Source organism: Ranitomeya imitator, chromosome 6 (genome assembly GCF_032444005.1).
Source record: "Ranitomeya imitator isolate aRanImi1 chromosome 6, aRanImi1.pri, whole genome shotgun sequence".
In the NCBI taxonomy this organism is placed as follows: domain Eukaryota; kingdom Metazoa; phylum Chordata; class Amphibia; order Anura; family Dendrobatidae; genus Ranitomeya; species Ranitomeya imitator.
In genome coordinates, this window is record NC_091287.1 from 2,550,244 (window position 1) to 2,564,450 (window position 14,207).

Genomic DNA, 14,207 nt, shown 5'->3' on the forward strand with positions numbered 1-14,207 from the left:
ACCACAGGGGTCTCACAGGCAAACCAGGAGATTATGGAATAAGGCAAATGTTTAAGGAGGATGGGGGGCTGATCCCAGGGAGGGGAGAGGAAGCCACATGTTTAGTCAGGAGAGGATCTAGGAGGAGGTTCTGGAGCCATGGATGGATGGATGGATGGGTGGATGGGTGGATGGATGGATGGATGGATGGATGGGTGGATGGGTGGATGGGTGGATGGGTGGATGGATGGATGGATGGATGGTCCATGGCGTCTGGGGAGCGGTTTCCTGCTACTGTTGAGGGATCTGGATTTCTGGAACCTTCTTACGGATTGCTGGTCCTGGACACACGGGTGTCGGTTGTGTTACCTGTCGTCTAGAGGAGTGCGGACTGTGAACCGGGGTGACCTCACCCACAGCCAGGGTCACAGCTGAGAGTTTGTTACAGTGAATCCACTACTGACACATTGTCACAGACTACCAGAGAGGTGAGACGGACGCAGTGTGCGCAGATTTACTAATGTGTCTGTGCCGTGACAAAGGGGCGTGTCTCCTAGAACAATGGGCGTAGCCTCAAAGGCGACGATGCCAAGGTAGCATCCAACACAAGGTGTTGTCAGATGTCAGATGGCTGACATCACAAGAGACCGTTCACTGACAGCAAGCAGAGACCTGAAAACGTCTCTCAGAATTTCTACCCCGACCCTTTACCCGGTGAGGCAGCAGTCCTGTCAGGGTGCGCAGGATTATAGACCGACGCTCTCCACACGCGAGGGAATGTGGATAATGGCGGAAAGGGGTTAAAGATATCTGTGAGGCCAAGTCAGGAGACAGAAGGGGTTAACAGAAGAGAGACTACAAGTAGCTACAAGTAGCCATTGAAAAACAGATGAAAGCTCAGTCTAAGGAGCGCAGAAAGAAGCCGCTGACACCAAGATAGGGTTAACGCGCTTCAACGGAAATACCGTCTTCATCAGGTGGACGCCGCGTGGTGGCTGAACCCGATCCCAGCGTCGGCTGAACCCTGTCCCGGCGTCGGCTGCGTCGGCTGAACCCTATCCCGGCGTCGGCTGAACCCGGCGTCGGCTGAACCCCATCCCGGCGTCGGCTGAACCCGATCCCGGAGTCGGCTGAACCCCATCCCGGAGTCGGCTGAACCCGTACCCTGCGTCGGCTGAACCCCATCCCGGCGTCGGCTGAACCCCATCCCGGAGTCGGCTGAACCCGTACCCTGCGTCGGCTGAACCCCATCCCGGCGTCGGCTGAACCCTGTCCCGGCGTCGGCTGAACCCCGTCCCGGCGTCGGCTGAACCCGATCCCTGCGTCGGCTGAACCCCATCCCGGCGTCGGCTGAACCCCATCCCGGAGTCGGCTGAACCCCATCCCTGCGTCGGCTGAACCCGATCCCGGCGTCGGCTGAACCCCATCCCGGCGTCGGCTGAACCCCATCCCGGCGTCGGCTGAACCCGATCCCGGCGTCGGCTGAACCCCATCCCGGCGTCGGCTGAACCCGATCCCTGCGTCGGCTGAACCCGATCCCTGCGTCGGCTGAACCCCATCCCGGCGTCGGCTGAACCCCATCCCGGCGTCGGCTGAACCCCATCCCGGCGTCGGCTGAACCCCATCCCGGCGTCGGCTGAACCCCATCCCGGCGTCGGCTGAACCCGATCCCTGCGTCGGCTGAACCCGTACCCTGCGTCGGCTGAACCCGATCCCGGCGTCGGCTGAACCCCATCCCGGCGTCGGCTGAACCCGATCCCGGCGTCGGCTGAACCCGTACCCTGCGTCGGCTGAACCCCGTCCCGGCGTCGGCTGAACCCGATCCCTGCGTCGGCTGAACCCCATCCCGGCGTCGGCTGAACCCAATCCCTGCGTCGGCTGAACCCGTACCCTGCGTCGGCTGAACCCGATCCCGGCGTCGGCTGAACCCCATCCCGGCGTCGGCTGAACCCGATCCCGGCGTCGGCTGAACCCGTACCCTGCGTCGGCTGAACCCGTACCCTGCGTCGGCTGAACCCCGTCCCGGCGTCGGCTGAACCCGTTCCCGGCGTCGGCTGAACCCCATCCCGGCGTCGGCTGAACCCGATCCCTGCGTCGGCTGAACCCGATCCCGGCGTCGGCTGAACCCGATCCCTGCGTCGGCTGAACCCCGTCCCGGCGTCGGCTGAACCCGATCCCTGCGTCGGCTGAGCCCCGTCCCGGCGTCGGCTGAACTCCATCCCGGCGTCGGCTGAGCCCCGTCCCGGCGTCGGCTGAACCCGATCCCTGCGTCGGCTGAACCCCGTCCCGGCGTCGGCTGAGCCCCGTCCCGGCGTCGGCTGAACCCCGTCCCGGCGTCGGCTGAGCCCCGTCCCGGCGTCGGCTGAGCCCCGTCCCGGCGTCGGCTGAGCCCCATCCCGGCGTCGGCTGAACGCTATCCCGGCGTCGGCTGAACGCTATCCCGGCGTCGGCTGAGCCCCGTCCCGGCGTCGGCTGAGCCCCGTCCCGGCGTCGGCTGAGCCCCGTCCCGGCGTCGGCTGAGCCCCGTCCCGGCGTCGGCTGAACCCTATCTGTCTGCGCTCCGGAGACTGAGTTTTCATCTTTCTGTGTCTGCATCCTCCATTGGAGGGGTTCGGCTGCAGCTGAGGGGGACTTTGCAGTTTCCCCCTTCCTTTGGGGCGACCTTCTTGGTGCTCTGGAGCAAACCGCCCACTATTGATTTTATACAAGTAGCCATTGGCACAGAAGGGGTTAACAGTGAGGATGAAGGGAAGGGGTTAATGAGGGGGCTGGCCACCCAGGAAGGGGTTAATGAGGGGGGCTGGCGACCCAGGAAGGGGTTAATGAGGGGGGGGTGACCAGCCAGGAAGGGGTTAATGAGGGGGGGTTGTCTGGCCACCCAGGAAGGGGTTAATGAGGGGGCTGACCAGCCAGGAAGGGGTTAATGAGGGGGCTGACCACCCAGGAAGGGGTTAATGAGGGGGGGCAGCCAGGAAGGGGTTAATGATGGGGGGGGGGGCGCTGACCAGCCAGGAAGGGGTTAATGAGGGGGGGGGGGCTGACCAGCCAGGAAGGGGTTAATGAGGGGGCTGACCACCCAGGAAGGGATTAATGAGGGGGCTGACCACCCAGGAAGGGGTTAATGAGGGGGGGGGGGGGGGTGACCAGCCAGGAAGGGGTTAATGAGGGGCCGACCAGCCAGGAAGGGGTTAATGAGGGGGCTGACCACCCAGGAAGGGGTTAATGAGGGGGGGGGCAGCCAGGAAGGGGTTAATGATGGGGGGGGGGGGGGCGCTGACCAGCCAGGAAGGGGTTAATGAGGGGGGGGGCTGACCAGCCAGGAAGGGGTTAATGAGGGGGCTGACCACCCAGGAAGGGGTTAATGAGGGGGCTGACCAGCCAGGAAGGGGTTAATGAGGGGGCTGACCACCCAGGAAGGGGTTAATGAGGGGGGGCAGCCAGGAAGGGGTTAATGATGGGGGGGGGCTGACCAGCCAGGAAGGGGTTAATGAGGGGGGGGGCTGACCACCCAGGAAGGGGTTAATGAGGGGGGGGGGGGGGGGTGACCAGCCAGGAAGGGGTTAATGAGGGGCCGACCAGCCAGGCAGGGGTTAATGAGGGGGCTGACCACCCAGGAAGGGGTTAATGAGGGGGGGGCAGCCAGGAAGGGGTTAATGATGGGGGGGGGGCGCTGACCAGCCAGGAAGGGGTTAATGAGGGGGGGGGGGCTGACCAGCCAGGAAGGGGTTAATGAGGGGGCTGACCACCCAGGAAGGGATTAATGAGGGGGCTGACCAGCCAGGAAGGGATTAATGAGGGGGCTGACCACCCAGGAAGGGATTAATGAGGGGGCTGACCAGCCAGGAAGGGGTTAATGATGGGGGGGGGGCGCTGACCAGCCAGGAAGGGGTTAATGAGGGGGTCTGGCCAGCCAGGAAGGGGTTAATGAGGGGGCTGACCAGCCAGGAAGGGGTTAATGATGGGGGGGGGGGGGGGGGGGCGCTGACCAGCCAGGAAGGGGTTAATGAGGGGCTGGCCAGCCAGGAAGGGGTTAATGAGGGGGCTGACCAGCCAGGAAGGGGTTAATGAGGGGGCTGACCACCCAGGAAGGGGTTAACGGGGAGACTGACCTCTCATCACAAAGCAGCTGCTCTGCCCAGAAGACGCTCTGGTCACCTGACTCATCCTGACAGACGGTCACATGATCTGGACCACAGCTCCGGACCAGAGCCCGCTCCTGACTGCTGCAGCCGCCGCAAAGCTTCCTGGGAAAATCCTTCACTGACACAGGAGGAGCAGAGGACGGATCTGCAGTCACACAGCGACAGTAGTACAGTACACACCTCACACCACACCGTCACTACACACACCGTCACTACACACACCGTCACTACACACACCGTCACTACACACACCGTCACTACACACCGTCACTACACACACCGTCACTACACACCGCACACTTCACACCACACACTCACTACACACACCGTCACTACACACACCGTCACTACACACCTCACACCACACACTCACTACACACACCACACACTTCACACCACACACTCACTACACACACTGTCACTACACACACCGTCACTGCACACTACACACTCACTACTCACACCACACAGTCACTACACACAGTCACTACACACAGTCACTACACACACCGTCACTACACACACCGTCACTACTCACACCACACAGTCACTACACACAGTCACTACACACAGTCACTACACACACCGTCACTACACACACCGTCACTACACACACACACACAGTCACTACACACCTCACACTCACTACACACACACTTCACACCTCACACTCACTACACACACACACACCTAACACTACACACACACACCTCACACCACACACTCACTCACTACACACAGTCACTACACACACTTCACACCTCACACCACACACTCAGAGTGTCTCACTATACACACACACACAGTCACTACACACACTACACACAGTCACTACACACACCTCACACTCACTACACACAGTCACTACACACACACCACACACTTCACACACTCACTCACTACACACAGTCACCACACACACCTCACACTCACTACACACCGTCACTACACACACCGTCACTACACACTTCACACTACACACTCACTACTCACACCACACAGTCACTACACACACCGTCACTACACACACCGTCACTACACACACACCACACACTCACTACACACACACACACAGTCACTACACACCTCACACTCACTACTCACACTCACTACACACACACACACCTAACACTACACACACACACCTCACACCACACACTCACTACACACAGTCACTACACAGTCACACCTCACACTCACTACACACACTTCACACCTCACACTACACACACACACCTCACACCACACACTCACTACACACACTCACTACACACCCACTGCACACAGTCACTACACACACTCCACACAGTCACTACACACATTCACTACACACACCTCACACCACTCACTCACTACACACAGTCACTACACACACACTTCACACCTCACACTCACTACACACCTCACACCACACACTCAGTGTGTCTCACTATACACACACACACAGTCACTACACACACACACACCTCACACTCACTACACACACTACACACAGTCACTACACACTTCACTCTCACTACACACACTCACTCACTACACACAGTCACCACACACACCTCACACCACACACTCACTACACACACTCAGTGTGTCTCACTACACACACACAGTCACTACACACAATCACTACACACACACACAGTCACTACACACACACAGTCACTACACACACACATCCCGTCACTACACACACACACCGTCACTACACACACACAAAGTCACTACACACACACACACCGTCACTACACACACACACAGAGTCACTACACACACACACCGTTACTACACACACACCATCACTACACACACACCGTCACTACACACACATCGTCACTATACACACACACACCGTCACTACACCCCCCCCACACACTGTCAGTATACACACTGTCAGTACACCCCCCACACACATAGTGACTACACATATGATCACTACACCCCACAGACACCACTGCAACACACCCCGGACAGCTACACCCCACGCACTGACACTACACCCCGCAAACACCACAGCTACACCCCATCCACTACACGCCACATACTGACACTACACACTCACAGCTGCTACACCCTTCAAGAACCGGATCTACACCCCACACACTGATACTACACTCCACAAACACCACAGCAACACCGACAGACACTGCACACACCGTCACTATACCCCACAGACACCGCAGCAACACATCCACCAACACGACTCCATACACAGATTACACACCACACACAGTCACTACACCCCCATACCCCTCACACCAAGATTATACTCGACACTACACTCCAGCACCCCACACCGACACTACACCAGAGACCGAGAACACTAGACCCCATACAGTGACAGTACACCCCACACACTGACACTACACCCCACACACTGACACTACACCCAACACACCCACACTACACCCCAGAGATCACAGCTGCTCCCCACACACCGACACTACACCCCACACACCCACCAGGGGAGGTAATCTGCTGGATCTGGTCCTGTCACATAGACCAGGGGAGGTAATCTGGATCTGGTCCTGTCACAAAGACCTGGGCAGGTAATCTGCTGGATCTGGTCTTGTCACATAGACCAGGGGAGGTAATCTGCTGGATCTGGTCCTGTCACATAGACCAGGACAGGTAATCTGCTGGATCTGGTCCTATCACATAGACCAGGGCAGGTAATCTGCTGGATCTGGTCCTATCACATAGACCAGGGCAGGTAATCTGCTGGATCTGGTCCTGTCACATAGACCAGGGGAGGTAATCTGAAGGATCTCGTCCTGTCACATAGACCAGGGGAGGTAATCTGCTGGATCTGGTCCTATCACATAGACCAGGGCAGGTAATCTGCTGGATCTGGTCCTGTCACATAGACCAGGAGAGGTTATCTGCTGGATCTGGTCCTGTCACATAGACCAGGGGAGGTAATCTGGATCTGGTCCTGACACATAGACCAGGGGAGGTAATCTGGATCTGGTCCTGTCACAAAGACCTGGGCAGGTAATCTGCTGGATCTGGTCTTGTCACATAGACCAGGGGAGGTAATCTGCTGGATCTGGTCCTGTCACATAGACCAGGACAGGTAATCTGCTGGATCTGGTCCTATCACATAGACCAGGGCAGGTAATCTGCTGGATCTGGTCCTATCACATAGACCAGGGCAGGTAATCTGCTGGATCTGGTCCTGTCACATAGACCAGGGGAGGTAATCTGAAGGATCTCGTCCTGTCACATAGACCAGGGGAGGTAATCTGCTGGATCTGGTCCTATCACATAGACCAGGGCAGGTAATCTGCTGGATCTGGTCCTGTCACATAGACCAGGGCAGGTAATCTGCTGGATCTGGTCCTATCATATAGACCAGGGGAGGTAATCTGCTGGATCTGGTCCTATCATATAGACCAGGGCAGGTAATCTGCTGGATCTGGTCCTGTCACATAGACCAGGGGAGGTAATCTGAAGGATCTCGTCCTGTCACATAGACCAGGGCAGGTAATCTGCTGGATCTGGTCCTATCACATAGACCAGGGCAGGTAATCTGCTGGATCTGGTCCTGTCACATAGACCAGGGCAGGTAATCTGCTGGATCTGGTCCTATCATATAGACCAGGGGAGGTAATCTGGATCTGGTCCTATTGGTAATCTGCTGGATCTGGTCCTGTCACATAGACCAGGGCAGGTAATCTGCTGGATCTGGTCCTGTCACATAAACCAGGGGAGGTAATCTGGATCTGGTCCTATTGGTAATCTGCTGGATCTGGTCCTGTCACATAGACCAGGGCAGGTAATCTGCTGGATCCAGTCCTATCACATAGACCAGGGGAGGTAATCTGGATCTGGTCCTGTTGGTAATCTGTTGGATCTGGTCCTGTCACATAGACTAGATACAATCTCAGATCTACAGGTCCGAGAGCATTTTGGAAGCAGTGACCATAACATGGTAAGTGTCAGACACCACAGCCACACACCTCACCCACCGCGACTACACCCCACAAACACCACAGCTACACCCACACAATGACACTACACCCCACAAACGCCGCAGCTACACCCCAACCACCGCAACTACACCCCACACACTGACACTAGACCCCAGCCACCACAATTACACACATACATTGACACTACACCTCACACACTGACACTAAACCCCAACACTATATACACAGCCCATTACTATACACACTTCATTACTACACCCAGGCACTGTACGCACACAATACTACACCCCACAAACGCCACAGCTACACCCCACCCACCGTCACAACACCCTACAAGCAATGCAGCTACACCCCACTCACCATAACTGCACCCCACCCACAACCCACACAATGAGGCTGCCGTCACACGCTCAGTATGTGGTCAGTATTTTACATCAGTGTTTGTAGCCAAAACCAGGAGTGGGTGATAAATACAGAAGTGGTGCAGATGGTTCTATTATACTTTACCTCTGATTGTAAAATATATTGTAAAATACTGACCACATACTGCTAGTGTGACGGCAGCCTGACACTACACTCTACCCACCGCAACTGCACCCACACGACACTACACTACACACTGATACTACACCTCACAAACACCACAAATACACTCCACACTGACACCCCACACACTGACACTACACCTGGACACTCACACAAACCGACACTACATTACGACACACTGACACTATACCACACACACCTACATGATACCCCAAAACTATACACACGTCACTATACACATCATCACTACACCATGACAATGTACACACACTGACAGTACACCCCACACACCGACATTACACAACTCACACATCATCAAGTTATATTCTTGTACATAGGAGCAGTATTATAGTAGTTATATTCTTGTACATAGGAGCAGTATTATAGTAGTTATATTCTGTACATAGGGGGCAGTATTATAGTAGTTATATTCTTGTACATAGGGGGCAGTGTTATAGTAGTTATATTCTTGTATATAGGAGCAGTATTATAGTAGTTATATTCTTGTACATAGGGGGCAGTGTTATAGTAGTTATATTCTTGTACATAGGGGGCAGTGTTATAGTAGTTATATTCTTGTATATAGGAGCAGTATTATAGTAGTTATATTCTTGTACATAGGGGGCAGTATTATAGTAGATATATTCTTGTACATAGGAGCAGTATTATAGTAGTTATATTCTTGTATATAGGAGCAGTATTATAGTAGTTATATTCTTGTATATAGGAGCAGTATTATAGTAGTTATATTCTTGTACATAGGGGGCAGTGTTATAGTAGTTATATTCTTGTATATAGGAGCAGTATTATAGTAGTTATATTCTTGTATATAGGAGCAGTATTATAGTAGTTATATTCTTGTACATAGGAGCAGTATTATAGTAGTTATATTCTTGTACATAGGAGCAGTATTATAGCAGTTATATTCTTGTACATAGCAGCAGTATTATAGTAGTTATATTCTTGTACATAGGAGCAGTATTATAGTAGTTATATTCTTGTACATAAGGGCAGTATTATAGTAGTTATATTCTTGTATATAGGAGCAGTATTATAGTAGTTATATTCTTGTACATAGGGGGCAGTATTATAGTAGTTATATTCCTGTACATAGGGGCAGTATTATAGTAGTTATATTCTTGTACATAGGGGGCAGTATTATAGTAGTTATATTCTTGTATATAGGAGCAGTATTATAGTAGTTATATTCTTGTACATAGGAGCAGTATTATAGTAGTTATATTCTTGTACATAGGAGCAGTATTATAGCAGTTATATTCTTGTACATAGCAGCAGTATTATAGTAGTTATATTCTTGTACATAGGGGCAGTATTATAGTAGTTATATTCTTGTACATAGGAGCAGTATTATAGTAGTTATATTCTTGTACATAGGGGCAGTATTATAGTAGTTATATTCTTGTATATAGGAGCAGTATTATAGTAGTTATATTCTTGTACATAGGGGGCAGTATTATAGTAGTTATATTCTTGTATATAGGAGCAGTATTATAGTAGTTATATTCTTGTACATAGGAGCAGTATTATAGTAGTTATATTCTTGTATATAGGAGCAGTATTATAGTAGTTATATTCTTGTATATAGGAGCAGTATTATAGTAGTTATATTCTTGTACATAGGGGCAGTATTATAGTAGTTATATTCTTGTATATAGGAGCAGTATTATAGTAGTTATATTCTTGTACATAGGGGCAGTATTATAGTAGTTATATTCTTGTATATAGGAGCAGTATTATAGTAGTTATATTCTTGTATATAGGAGCAGTATTATAGTAGTTATATTCTTGTACATAGGAGCAGTATTATAGTAGTTATATTCTTGTATATAGGAGCAGTATTATAGTAGTTATATTCTTGTATATAGGAGCAGTATTATAGCAGTTATATTCTTGTAAATAGGAGCAGTATTATAGTAGTTATATTCTTGTACATAGCAGCAGTATTATAGTAGTTATATTCTTGTACATAGGGGGCAGTATTATAGTAGTTATATTCTTGTATATAGGAGCAGTATTATAGTAGTTATATTCTTGTACATAGGGGGCAGTATTATAGTAGTTATATTCTTGTACATAGGAGCAGTATTATAGTAGTTATATTCTTGTACATAGGAGCAGTATTATAGCAGTTATATTCTTGTACATAGCAGCAGTATTATAGTAGTTATATTCTTGTACATAGGGGCAGTATTATAGTAGTTATATTCTTGTACATAGGAGCAGTATTATAGTAGTTATATTCTTGTACATAAGGGCAGTATTATAGTAGTTATATTCCTGTACATAGGGGCAGTATTATAGTAGTTATATTCTTGTACATAGGAGCAGTATTATAGTAGTTATATTCTTGTACATAGGGGCAGTATTATAGTAGTTATATTCTTGTACATAGGGGCAGTATTATAGTAGTTATATTCCTGTACATAGGGGCAGTATTATAGTAGTTATATTCTTGTACATAGGGAGCAGTATTATAGTAGTTATATTCTTGTACACAGGAGCAGTATTATAGTAGTTATATTCTTGTACATAGGGGCAGTATTATAGTAGTTATATTCTTATATATAGGAGCAGTATTATAGTAGTTATATTCTTATATATAGGAGCAGTATTATAGTAGTTATATTCTTATATATAGGAGCAGTATTATAGTAGTTATATTCTTGTACATAGGGGCAGTATTATAGTAGTTATATTCTTGTATATAGGGGCAGTATTATAGTAGTTATATTCTTGTACATAGGGGCAGTATTATAGTAGTTATATTCTTGTACATAGGGGCAGTATTATAGTAGTTATATTCTTGTATATAGGGACAGTATTATAGTAGTTATATTCTTGTATATAGGAGCAGTATTATAGTAGTTATATTCTTGTACATAGGGGCAGTATTATAGTAGTTATATTCTTGTACATAGGGGCAGTATTATAGTAGTTATATTCTTGTACATAGGAGCAGTATTATAGTAGTTATATTCTTGTACATAGGGAGCAGTATTATAGTAGTTATATTCTTGTACATAGGGGCAGTATTATAGTAGTTATATTCTTGTACATAGGAGCAGTATTATAGTAGTTATATTCTTGTACATAGGGAGCAGTATTATAGTAGTTATATTCTTGTACATAGGGGCAGTATTATAGTAGTTATATTCTTGTACATAGGAGCAGTATTATAGTAGTTATATTCTTGTACATAGGGGCAGTATTATAGTAGTTATATTCTTGTACATAGGGGCAGTATTATAGTAGTTATATTCTTGTACATAGGGGCAGTATTATAGTAGTTATATTCTTGTACATAGAAGCAGTATTATAGTAGTTATATTCTTGTACATAGGAGCAGTATTATAGTAGTTATATTCTTGTACATAGGAGCAGTATTATAGTAGTTATATTCTTGTACATAGGAGCAGTATTATAGTAGTTATATTCTTGTACATAGGGAGCAGTATTATAGTAGTTATATTCTTGTATATAGGAGCAGTATTATAGTAGTTATATTCTTGTACATAGGGAGCAGTATTATAGTAGTTATATTCTTGTACATAGGGAGCAGTATTATAGTAGTTATATTCTTGTACATAGGGGCAGTATTATAGTAGTTATATTCTTGTACATAGGAGCAGTATTATAGTAGTTATATTCTTGTACATAGGAGCAGTATTATAGTAGTTATATTCTTGTACATAGGGGCAGTATTATAGTAGTTATATTCTTGTACATAGGAGCAGTATTATAGTAGTTATATTCTTGTACATAGGGGCAGTATTATAGTAGTTATATTCTTGTACATAGGAGCAGTATTATAGTAGTTATATTCTTGTACATAGGGGCAGTATTATAGTAGTTATATTCTTGTATATAGGAGCAGTATTATAGTAGTTATATTCTTGTACATAGGGGCAGTATTATAGTAGTTATATTCTTGTACATAGGAGCAGTATTATAGTAGTTATATTCTTGTACATAGGGGCAGTATTATAGTAGTTATATTCTTGTACATAGGAGCAGTATTATAGTAGTTATATTCTTGTACATAGGAGCAGTATTATAGTAGTTATATTCTTGTATATAGGGGCAGTATTATAGTAGTTATATTCTTGTACATAGGAGCAGTATTATAGTAGTTATATTCTTGTATATAGGGGCAGTATTATAGTAGTTATATTCTTGTACATAGGGGCAGTATTATAGTAGTTATATTCTTGTACATAGGAGCAGTATTATAGTAGTTATATTCTTGTACATAGGAGCAGTATTATGTATCTATAAGGGTCGTGGTTAGGTCAGATATGGTGCTTGATAAATTAATATTAGCCCCTGTTTGTGAGTTATAAGAAGCTGTAGATAAATCTTGTGCACAATGTGCTTTTTTTGTAAGTTTGGGGTCACATTTTTTTGGGGGGTCAGCGCTGATAATTGCTGAACAGAAGCTTCTGCTTTGTAATGAAATAATTTCTGAGCTAAGCTCTAAGTCCTGAAATGCATCTGTGTAATCCTGAGGACAGGGCTGAGTAGGAATGTTGGGGTTAGTGGCTTAGCTGACCCTGAGGGGCGCTGTCCCCTCCGCCGGGCTCTTACAGCTCCAGCATTCAGGGCTTTGATTGAGAATTTGATGCAAATCAATGACTGAGGCCAAGGTGAATCCGCAGTTATCGGATGTGTTGTCCGGGGATCGTTCTGTCCGCCTGTTCCTTGTAGTATTTGGGCAATGTCCGCCATCATATTAACCCTAGCCAATGTTCACTTTTGTGTTTCCATGATTTCCTCGCCTCTTTTAAGCAGCCATAACGTTTTTCGCTTTCACTCGTTGAGGGAGTTGGAGCTTTGTATTTGCCACTGGAAAAAAATGCCAAGTCGGGTGAAATCATAAAAAATCAGAACCCTCATAATTGTCAGTGTTTGCATTGTGATGCCGCATGGATGGACTTTTGGCTTTAGGGGTCTCAAAAAATTGTAAATTTTACAAAAAATCAATGAATATATTTGGATTATGTCGCCACTTTCCAAGACCAAAGGCTGATAAGTTGCTTTATTCTACTCGGGTCACACACCCAGTTTTTGTCATTTGTTTCTGCATTTTTGTGGGAGGTGCAGCAGCAAAATAGTACAGCAATTTGGTAATTTTCTTTGTTTAACCTGTATAATTAATAAAAAAAAAAATCTCATATGTTGGTAAATCAGATTTTTACATATTGAGCCATACAAAGTTTTAGTTTTTACATTCCTTCATATTTAACTAAGGAAAATGGCGCAATCTGAATTTCATTTTTGTAATCATTTAAAGCTGTTCACTTCTACCTTCCATGCAACATCCTCTGCTGCTGCCTGCACCCCCTTGTTATGGGGGTGCTGAGGGGAGAAGGGATGGTGTTACTTCATACAGTTAGGACATTTAGGCCGAACCAACATAATGTCTTTGGCGGCAACAAGCAAGTCACAAAAATCCTACTATGGCCGGCGACTATGGCCGGCATCACACTTGCGAGTTCAATGCGAGAAGTCCTGGCACTGCTGCCAGCACTCAGGAGCAGAGCCTGCAGCTGCATGTATTTCTATGTACAGTCATGGTCAAAAGTATTCA

General features: G+C 47.8%; 1 protein-coding gene across 2 annotated transcripts in view; it reads right to left on the reverse strand.

The window, feature by feature from the left end:
* The window catches only part of SLC4A2 (solute carrier family 4 member 2), a 256,403-nt gene that overhangs the window by 219,063 nt on the left and 23,133 nt on the right, over window positions 1-14,207 (reverse strand). Inside the window, exon 1 of one of the 2 annotated variants that reach the window (XM_069729045.1) lies at window positions 4,089-4,215. The exons of the other annotated variant lie outside the window; for it this stretch is intronic. The gene's annotated coding sequence lies outside the window, so the exon portion shown is untranslated. Of the gene's footprint in view, window positions 1-4,088; window positions 4,216-14,207 lie in introns of those variants that run through there. 2 annotated transcript variants of the gene reach the window in all.